This window comes from Dermacentor andersoni, chromosome 10, assembly GCF_023375885.2.
Source record: "Dermacentor andersoni chromosome 10, qqDerAnde1_hic_scaffold, whole genome shotgun sequence".
Classification (NCBI taxonomy): Eukaryota; Metazoa; Arthropoda; class Arachnida; order Ixodida; family Ixodidae; genus Dermacentor; species Dermacentor andersoni.
Window position 1 is genome coordinate 78,461,403 of NC_092823.1, and position 10,115 is coordinate 78,471,517.

At 40.4% G+C, this 10,115-nt stretch overlaps 1 long non-coding RNA gene across 1 annotated transcript; it reads right to left on the reverse strand.

Annotated features, from left to right (window-relative positions):
• Window positions 1–2,118: 2,118 nt before the first annotated feature.
• LOC129380694 (uncharacterized) lies at window positions 2,119–6,984 on the reverse strand. The gene is made up of 2 exons (XR_008608888.2): window positions 2,790–6,984; window positions 2,119–2,750 (listed from the first exon to the last, which is right to left on the reverse strand). It is a non-coding gene; the product is annotated as an uncharacterized lncRNA (long non-coding RNA).
• Window positions 6,985–10,115: the final 3,131 nt, after the last annotated feature.

Sequence of the window (10,115 nt, forward strand, 5' to 3'; positions counted from 1 at the left end):
ATGAGGTCATTTTTGTTTTCTTGGAAAACGTATAACATCGCCTACACTGAGCGGCTTGTCCTATCTATTTGGCTCACAGGAGGCGAGGAGCACGCTCGAGTGGAGAGGGATTCGATGGGGCCGAGCCAGTGCACTGAAAATCGATAACCGAATGAAGAGGGTGATGCGGGGGCCTGCGATTGGGCCGCTTTCCGTTACTCAGCTTGCGGTGGCTGGTCGAAAATCGCGGCGGCATGCAACGGAAGTCTCAGAATACCGCTAAAGCCGATGCTCAGCAAAGAAGAGTAGGCACAACGAGGTCGTAAACGTGCCGAAAGTGCTCGTTAACGTCACACCGTCACGCAAAAAGTTTATTGATACGCAAGTAAATCCACGCTCTCCGGCAGGTGCGAGTAGCCAATACCTGAGCGATCGGCGGCAGCCATCTTATATTCCTTTCGGAACGGGGCGGCCTGTGCCTATTCAGAAGGAAATTCAGTTTTGTTCGGCATATAGATGCACCTTCAACGCGTACACTTTGACGTGGTGAGTTTTTGCGGTTTTGTGACGTCGAGTGACAGGCAGGTGAAGTGGGTGCCACCCGAAAACTTTTGACCAATAGCTGAGGGCTAATGGCGAAAAGGCGTCAAATCAGAAATAATTTTTTTTTCTTTTGTTCGGTCAAATCATGCATAATCAGTGTGTACACGTCATATCAGATGGGGAGCTATCGCGGTTCTCGTGACGTTGGGTGACAGCTGAAGTGGGGGTGGTCCAAAAAACGTTTTTGAGCCATCGCGGAGGGCTGATTGTCGGATTGCAATAGAAAATTTTGGAACAGATTCATGTTATAGCGCACCTGGACTGTGATTTTCGGTCGACACTTCTCATTGTTTTCTCCCATTGCTCAGGTGAGGGGGCTAGCCGGAGGAGCTCTTTTGGGGGTGGGTGGCGGTCGCACCACCATCAAATGTGATCCCGTCCAGCCTTTGCTAAGCCGCAAAACCTACATGTCGAGACGCTGTCATCCTCCAGGATGGCCGGTAGTCTCCTGAGGCTGAGCACACTGCGCGTTTGAGCTCGGCGCCCGACCACGACCTGTTTATTTATGGCGCCGCATGGAGGCGTGCAAATGTCTCGTTCCTCTCTTTGCCGACGGAGGCGATCTCCGTAAGTTAGTGACAGTGTTTCAGGGTTTTCCGGAGGAGGCTGCCCCTCGGCCCGGTTAGGAGTTGCGCGCGCTTTGAGGTGGGCAGCTTCGTTGTCGGTGCTTTCCTCGTGGCTAGCCCTTACAAAAAAAAATTGTTGAAAGGTTATTGACGTATCATTGTTCAACGTCAACAAATGACCTTGAAAGATCATTGGGGAATTGTTGAAACATCATTGAGGAAATTGTTGACAAGTGTTGATAATTGGCCCGCGACATTCACTCGAAACATCATTGTGGCCTCTCAATTTGAAAGATCATTGGCATATCGTTGAAACTATGGTGTACTTCAATGCTGAAAGCCCATTGAAGCATTGTTGAAGATGTGTTGTTTGTCAATGTTGAAACCCAATTGACGTATTGTTGAAATGTGTTGTTTGTCAATGTTGAAAGCCCATTGAAGCATTGTTGAAGCTCAAAATTGAAAGCCCATTGAGGTATTGTTGAAATGTGTTGTTTGTCAATGTTGAAAGCCCATTGAAGCATTGTTGAAGATGTGTTCAGTCTCAAAATTGAAAGCCCATTGACGTATTGTTGAAATGTGTTGTTCATCAATATTGAAAGCCCATGGAAGAATTGTTGCAGATCTGTTGAACATCAACACAAATTATGTTGAAATCCCTTTATGCCCCACTGCGTATTTAGCAGTTTTAACCTGCACTTACCTTAAAATACTGCTGAGCTATGTTGCATATAATTACCTTTGATGTCACGTTGGTATGTTTGCTGTGAGAGGATAGGGATAAAATTTAAATAGAGCCGTTTTGTATCGCAGGCTTCTGTCACCCTGGGCTTAAAACATGCTCCTAGATTGCCTGTAATAAAACATATTGCAAAACTGCTACCAGTACTGTTATGCCACTTTTTTCAATTGTCAGAGTGAATAGTCCTCCACAAAATCAAGAGTGCTGAACTGATGCAGACAAAAACCATTTTTCTAGGTGAACTGTTTATTTGTAACCAAACATCTGTGTAAATGTACAACCATTTGTAGTTTGAGAACATCAGAAACTTCTTAAAAACTATTGCACAGTACAAACTTCCTGCAGCTTGACACCATAACAAAATTGAATACTGAAGGTGTAGTCTGTGTGGCCCTCAAGTAAAACACATTTCCCAAAAGAAAGAAATTTAAGAAAATAAATACCTAAATAAATAAATGTAGAAGCAGACTGACATGACTGTCAATAAGAACACTCAAAAAAGGTACTTGCTTTCTCTATTAGGGAGCCAGGGGTACTATTACCATGGTACGATTTGCTTGAGCCCACAGCACTCAAATGAGACCTGATATGCAGGGTGGTTATCTTTAAGTTTCACGGAATTTATTAAACACGGACTGTTGCAGCTAACATAATTCTAGATATAGAGTGCCAAACATTACTTGCATGAGAAATCAAGACACCATAGTCAGCTGATTAAGAAAAACTCAGTTCCTAATAGTTTTTACGAATTGTAGACTGTAATTTTACAAGGTGTATGCACTAAGAACGAACTTCCAGAATGACACCAGTAACGAGACACATGCCATCAAACTGGCTGTAGAAATGCACTGCTGTAGCACCTTTTTGTTAACAAAACGCACTGTTATGCATTGAAGCACGAAAGTAACCGGAATGCCCATGTATTTCTCTCACATTTATGAAAAAATCTCGCAACTGGTGTCATCCTGGAAATTAATTTCAAGTGAATATGTCTTTCAACCTCACTGGCTACAATTTGCAAACTGAAATATGTGCCGTGATGTTTAAGTGAATTAATAAATTTATGAGAATCAGTTTAATATTTCCATTTCTTGTGCTAGTAATGTCCACCTCTGAATAATCCAGCTCAAGAACAAAAATTATGCTACCTGGCACAGACAACTTTAAAAACTGAAAAAGGACCACTGTACAATCCTTATTTGTTGGTTGAATGGTGTGTGCCAATTTCAGTAAACCTTACATACTTCTGAAATATGGCAATCACAATAAGTTATGCTTATGGGAGCAGTTTATTATGCTGCATTGCTGTTGCATGATACAGTTGCGTTTTCTGCCATGATAACGTTCCTGCGCAGGTCATTCCATATCAAGCGACTTATTCATATTAACTACTTCAGATTTTTATATGAAAAAAAAAACTATTAGTGATGTGCTGGAATAAAACAAAGTTACTCCTTTTGTGAGTTCAATTTCATTCACTGACACAAAAAAATAACGAAAGAATTCAGAAAAAGATATGGTTTCATGCAAACATGAAAGGCACATCATTGCCATTACCGGAGATTTTTTGTTGCATTTTAAATTTAAGCCGACTTATACCTATTAATTTTTACTCATGTATTTTAGATAACAATAAACCATGTTTACAAAGCTATGTAAAATGCAGTTTTTACTGAACTCTGACAATGGCACAGATGCACTTGCAGGTGTGCGATTCCATGCCGAATCGACCAGTGTTTTTTTGACACCACACATATAGCTGAAACATTGCCATGTGTTTACTAGAGTTCAAAACTCGTTACCCACTTTTATTAATTTTTGCCAGATATTTTGTAGCATTTTGGTGACAGTTTAGTTTTCCTGCTCAGCTGAGCTAGAGGACATCAATCAACATTCTTTTTCAAATGCACATTGTATTGATCGAGGCCTTCAAATGGTGTGCGTGGAAATACGGTGAAGTGATGCAACTGCCAAAATAGCCAATTTTTCAAATATTTGAATACTTCAATTGCTTTTGGCACCGGCAAAAATATGTCAAATTGCAATCCGTTAGATTTTTTTTCGTAACGAAAAATTCACAGGACAGAACTTAAGTACAGAATGGTAGCCCAGGTGACATAGTATAGCAAAAAATATGTGCAGCTTTGAAGGTTCAGCTGATCGCCTGTAAAAACAAACAAATTCTAATCTTTTGCAAGAAGCTTTATGTTGAAGGAAAAAACAGCTTTCGTAGTTGGCCAAAAAATATGTGATACATTATTGGATAGCTCTACATGTCTGCTATGCATGTGTGAAGTTAAAGAAGGCATTATTTTTAAATGCGAGAAATTCTTTTTTGAAATTTTGTCAACACCGACTTTTCTCGGATGTGCGCACAGCTTGCCGGCTGGGAATGCGCACGACAAAGCTGGCTTTGTCTCCACACAGATGACAGAGAAGCGGTGTTAGGGTCTGCATTTTATTGCCAAGGGCCACATGCTCTAACGCAACGAGGCTTGTGTTTGGTGTGGGTCAGGTAAACCATACAGCCATTGCACATAAACTATCAATACGAGGTCTGTTAGAAAAGTATCTGACCTTTGGCTGAAGAAAAAAAAACTGGCATAACTGGAGCGTTGGAAACCTAATCACCCTCAAAGTAGTCTGCTTGGGACTCCAGTCACTTCTCCCAGCAGTGCTGCCATTGTTAGAAGCATTCCGAGAAGGCCTCTTTCCGAACGGAGTTTAGCTCAGCTGTCGTTGCAGCCATAATGTCTTCTTTTGTCTGAAATCGCGCTTCTTTCAATGGCCTCTTGATTTTGGGAAACAGCCAGAAGTCGCAGGCGGACACATCAGGAGAGTAAGGAGCCTGTCGAACTACAGGAGTCTGGTTATTCGCCAAAAAAGTCTGAATCAAGTGCGAGAAAAGCATTGTCGTCATGGATGCGCCAATTTCCTGTTGACAACTTCGGTATCTTGCGCCACACAGCATCACATAGGCCATGGAGGACATCCCTGTAGTAGTCTTTAGTGATTGTTTGACCCTGTGGTGCGTACCCGTGGTGTACCACACTGCGGGAGTCAAAGAAAGCAGTCAGCAACACTTTAACGTTGATGCGCACTTAGCGGTCTTTGGTTGGTGACGTGGAATGCTTCCACTGTAATGACTGGGATTTGGTTTCCGGGTCGTAATCATACCCCCAAGACTTGTCACCAGTGCTTATGGTGTTCATGAAGTTGGGGTCACTGTTTGTGGAATCCAGCATGTCTGTGAGACTTCAACACGAAGTTGCTTTAGCTCCACCATGAGCAGCTTGGGAATGAATTTCGGTGCAACTCTCTTCATGGTCAAATCTTCAGCGATAATGGAATGTGGATAAAATTTGCTGATGCCCACCTCTTCCACAATTTCTTGGATAGTCACACGACAGTCCCGCATCACCACGGGGTTCACTTCGGCAATGACCTGGTCATTTCGGCATGTTGATGGCCGACTGGATCGTGGCTCGCTCTCCACCGATGCGTGGCCGTCTTTAAACTGGTTGTACCACTCCTTAATCTGTGTGCTGCTCATAGCATAGTCACCAAAAGCAGTATGAATCTTAGGAATGGTTTCCACTTGGCTGTCGCCCAGTTTCTGGCAAAATTTGATGCAGTAGCACTGCTCCAGTCACTCCGCCATTTTCCTTGCAATAAAAAACCGACGAGAGCACTGTGTACTACCTCATTCAAATGCTGCGTCCCAGCAAGTCACGCTATTGGCAGGCAGGAAAAAATTCGTGCATGCGCACAAAGGTTCAAGGGCGGCTGATGAAAACGCACTTGTTACATATTCATCAGGTGTTCGCAAAAAAAGGTCAAATACTTTTCTAACAGACCTCGTACGTATTAAATACGTGAGGGAATCCTGCAGTGCTAAAAGATATGGTTCGTGCAGTTTACAAGAAGAAATATCAGCTATTATGTAGACAGTAAATCCAGAAAGAGCGCTGATATTGTTTATACAAAGCATTTTAAAGGGCATGTCGCAGTGCAATGCAACATAGAGGGAGCAGGACACTGTGCCCTGCTCCCTGAAGCCCAATGACGATGAAAGTAGAAAACACCTTCATAATTAGGACTGAAAACCTACATGAGTACGAACAAATTCTTGTGGTGTTTGCTACCACTGTTTCAGAGCCGGAACATGCTCATCTATAAAAGTCATATGTGCCATGTTTAGTCTGATGTGGTCAGACACCATTGGCAACCACTTGCGTTCATGTTAAAAAAATACGAATTGAGAATGCAGCTGCAGCGCTAGACGTCACCTGCCTTCGCAATGATAAAAAAGGCAGTCAGTTTGTTGAATAGTTCTTGTGGCTAATTATATTAACAATATTTCCTTACTAGATGACATGGCTTCATATATTTATGCTGTATGTGTGATCCACAAATGAACATTATAAAAAATAATTTATCGCACTTAAAGAATAATACCTTTTTGTTACTTGTCACATGTATAGCAGACATGTAGGGCTGTGTAACGATGGGCGACATATACTTTTGTGCCAACCACCAAAGCAAATTTTTTTACCTTCAACACGAAGCTTTTTGCAAAAAATTTGAACTTTACAGTTTTTTAGCTGATCAACTGAACCTCCAAGGCTTGAAATATTTTGCAGCTATCCCAAGTCAACCAGTCTGATTTTATATTTATTTTGTGCCTTCTGTATTTCCCTACGTTAGCAGAAAATTCAAACTTTGCAACTTTTGGCACTCACACCACTTCAGTCTCTTGACATGAACACCATCTGAATATTTGGATCATACAATTTCCCTTTCAGAAGAAACGTGTATCAGTGCCTTCTAGCTTAGCTGGGCAAGAACAATAAATTCTTGCCAAAGTTCAAAAAAATTTTTGTGAAGGAAAATAAATGGGGAGCAAGAGTTTGGAGCTTCAATTACATCTGTGATGGTCAAAAAAACGTTGGTTGGTTGCCCTGGAATGACTCAAGTGTATGTACGAAAGCAAATTTTCTCATTGTACCTACTCAAGATCAAGCAAACTTGAAATGGTTTGCCATAATGGAACAGTTCTTGACAAAATTGGGTGGTTTGGCATGAAATGGCTTAAGATACCTAAAAAATATATTAATAAGGAAACACTTTCCTTACTAGAACCATATCAAAAACTAACATAAAAATGTAGTGAACTATAACAAAGCAAGCACTTGTATTCTGGATTGAGCAATCCAATGTGGACTTCTCAGGAGACTAGCATAATTAACATAAATAAAATTAACATAAAAATGTGAAGGCATAGAAAGGCACAACATTTGTAAGCTCATTTGAGAAATCCAAATTGGGCCCTTCAGGAGACTAACACAGAACATAAAAATGTCGACAGTTACAAAAGCACAACACTTGTGTTTTGGTTTGAGCTGTCCAACTTGGGCTATTGAGAGGTTATTGGTCCCATGCGAGAAACGAGGCCACAGTTCTTTACATAGGGCATGTTGGTACCAGGCAATTTGCGACACGTGAAGCCTGCAAAAACAAGAAGCCAGAACAAGTTTTAAAAAGCAACTTCCACATGCAAAAGAATGGCATGCAATCTGCCCTCGTTATAACGAAATTGATTTATGTATTTGTGTTGCTTTAGTCCAACTTTCCACGGGTACAGCTTTACAGCATGACCATTTAAATTTATTCAGTGCGGCACAGGACTCCACTAAGTGTCAAATGCAGGAAAGGGCAAAGAGGAACAAAACACTGTAGCAAAATAACTTTATGAATATCCTCAATGTCAAAGATGTGAGCTTTGCTTGCTGAGAAACGAAATGGTGAAACAAATTCATGTCGTTCATAAATAAACCTGAAATGACAACTAAAATTATTTCTTGTAACTTTCATAATTAAAATTTGCTGCACTTCACTGTGCTTTTCCATGCTCCAAATACAATACTGTCATGTCACTACAACTTAGTGTAGCTTCATTTGATGTTAGGTTTCCTGAGTTCACATGCAATCGGAATGTACTTCTCGCCTTACAATGACTTAAGACTTTCTACATTAAAGAAGACACTGCTTACAGTGAAGTATGTTTTCTGCCTCGACGACTGAATTACTGTTATAATGAGGATTCCGTGTAGTGCACCAAGCTGCTTAGCATGACACATGCAGAATGTGACAGAGACGAAGAAATGCAGTCTTTTAAGAGCCATATGCGATAGGACTGACTTCTTTAACCGTTTTAGGGTTCACTGCCGTACATCTGTGGCTGTGATGGAACGTTCTGAAAAAAATTTGCCTTTTCAGAACAAAGTGTTGCCTAGCATCCCACTGGAGGTGCTGCAACCTTCTGAGACTTTAGAAAATATTCTTATAGTGCTGTCGCTCCTTGGGTTTCTCCAAAACTGATTTTTCACCTAGCTCCTTGGTGTCTGTCATTGCAGTAATTTGGGAGTGTTGCCACAAGTTTTTTGTAAGTTTCATTACACAAAAAAATTATGCTGCTTTATCCTGCATAAAAAAATAAAACATATAAAACTGCAAATACTGAAATGGTATTGCCACTTTATTGTTATTTAAAAATATTATTTACCAGTTTATTTTCTCGGAATGTCACTCTGAAGAACTTAAATCTGCAATAAAAATATTAAGGGTGCGCGAAAAGTGATTTTTGAGGCTGAACCGAATAATACTAGAAGCAAATCAAATAATGGATAGTTTCTGAATAATGAACAGCTGATATCACAATTAATGTAAGATGAGGCTCACATCCTAGTATTATTAAAGTTAGCAAGTTTCTGTCATTGTTATGTTATGAACAGCTGTTTATTAAAAGCACAAATAGAGCAGGACAAAGTTTCTTCACATGCACAGGACTCTTCAGTAAGCATAAATGATTGCTGTACAGCCTCTAAAGTACAGCTACTGAAGTAACGTAGCCTGGTCTGCTATTACAAGTTGTTACGTTTTATGTCTACACTATGTTATTGGAGGTGAAAATTTACCGTACTTTGGCTCAAATTTCATGTTTTATTGGTGTTTCGAAATATTAGAATACTCGCATTTACAAATAGTGACCATTCAAAGACTAAATTGAATAGGACACTATTCAATTCAAAAGTTTTGAGCATTTGCACACCACAAAAAATATATAACTCCTAAATTAGCGAGGCATATTTCTCCCCAAAATGTAATCCTCAACGGGCTAAACAAGAGCGACAGAAAAGCCCATTCATCTTTTTTATTACTTTAAGCCCCTAATCTACTTGGCAATGGTTCATAATAACCCTGTTAACAGGTAGGTGAAGTAAGGAAGCAGGAATCAATTCTAACAATTTCAGAATGGGAGTAGTGGACATGTCCGATGGTCTGTAAGAAGCTTTATACATTAGGCCCCAAGAGCCTATTCTCAATTTATTGAAGTATATGGGGAAAAGCCACATAAATATTTTTTTCATATCTTAGAATACACATAAATATTTTTTTCATATCTTAGCATACAAAGTGATAAAGTGTGCGTTAATAAATACGAGCCATAGGTTAAGTGCTTAGAATGAGTAAGCGCCCACTAAACGTAGTACTGTTGACAGAAATGCTTGCAACTCTGTCCCTGTTGTTTCTTTGATTGAAACAACCAAAAGAAAATTGCCACACCACTCAGGTTCCCTCTGCTAAAAGGCTGCTGTCTGGCATCACATGGAACTCCTTCAATATAGGAGCAACCTTAATTCAATGTGGTCTGTTAAAATTGGTGAAACTACTGTTTCACATCTCAGAACCTGGAGAGCTGTTTTGACTTCTGCAATTTGGTGAACATGCTCCTGCTCGAGCTGACCAGTAACCACACTTGAGCATACCTTCTCCGCAATTCGCGTATTAGAATAACATTTTCAGGCTAACTAAACATGTCCTCCATGCCAATAGATTTGGAGCGTGCTTCACAGACAACTATTCCTTGTAATGACAGCCAAGCAACACTGCTAATGCGCAAATGCAGCTCATTTTATGTGGTGTAGCCACTAAAAACTTTCAGCAGTGAAGGCAGCTTTTAAATTTTAGAAGCATTTGAGTATGGCGGCATTACGCAGTTAAGATCGTACGAACAGTCATTCCAAATAGAAGGCTATTGTCGCACACAACTGCACGCACGGGCTACTTGAAAGTCGTTTGTTATGCCAATGGCAAGTTCATAATTTTAGAAAAAAATGTGAACGTAGAAATGCAACCAGAAAGGATATATGGTACTTGCCTAT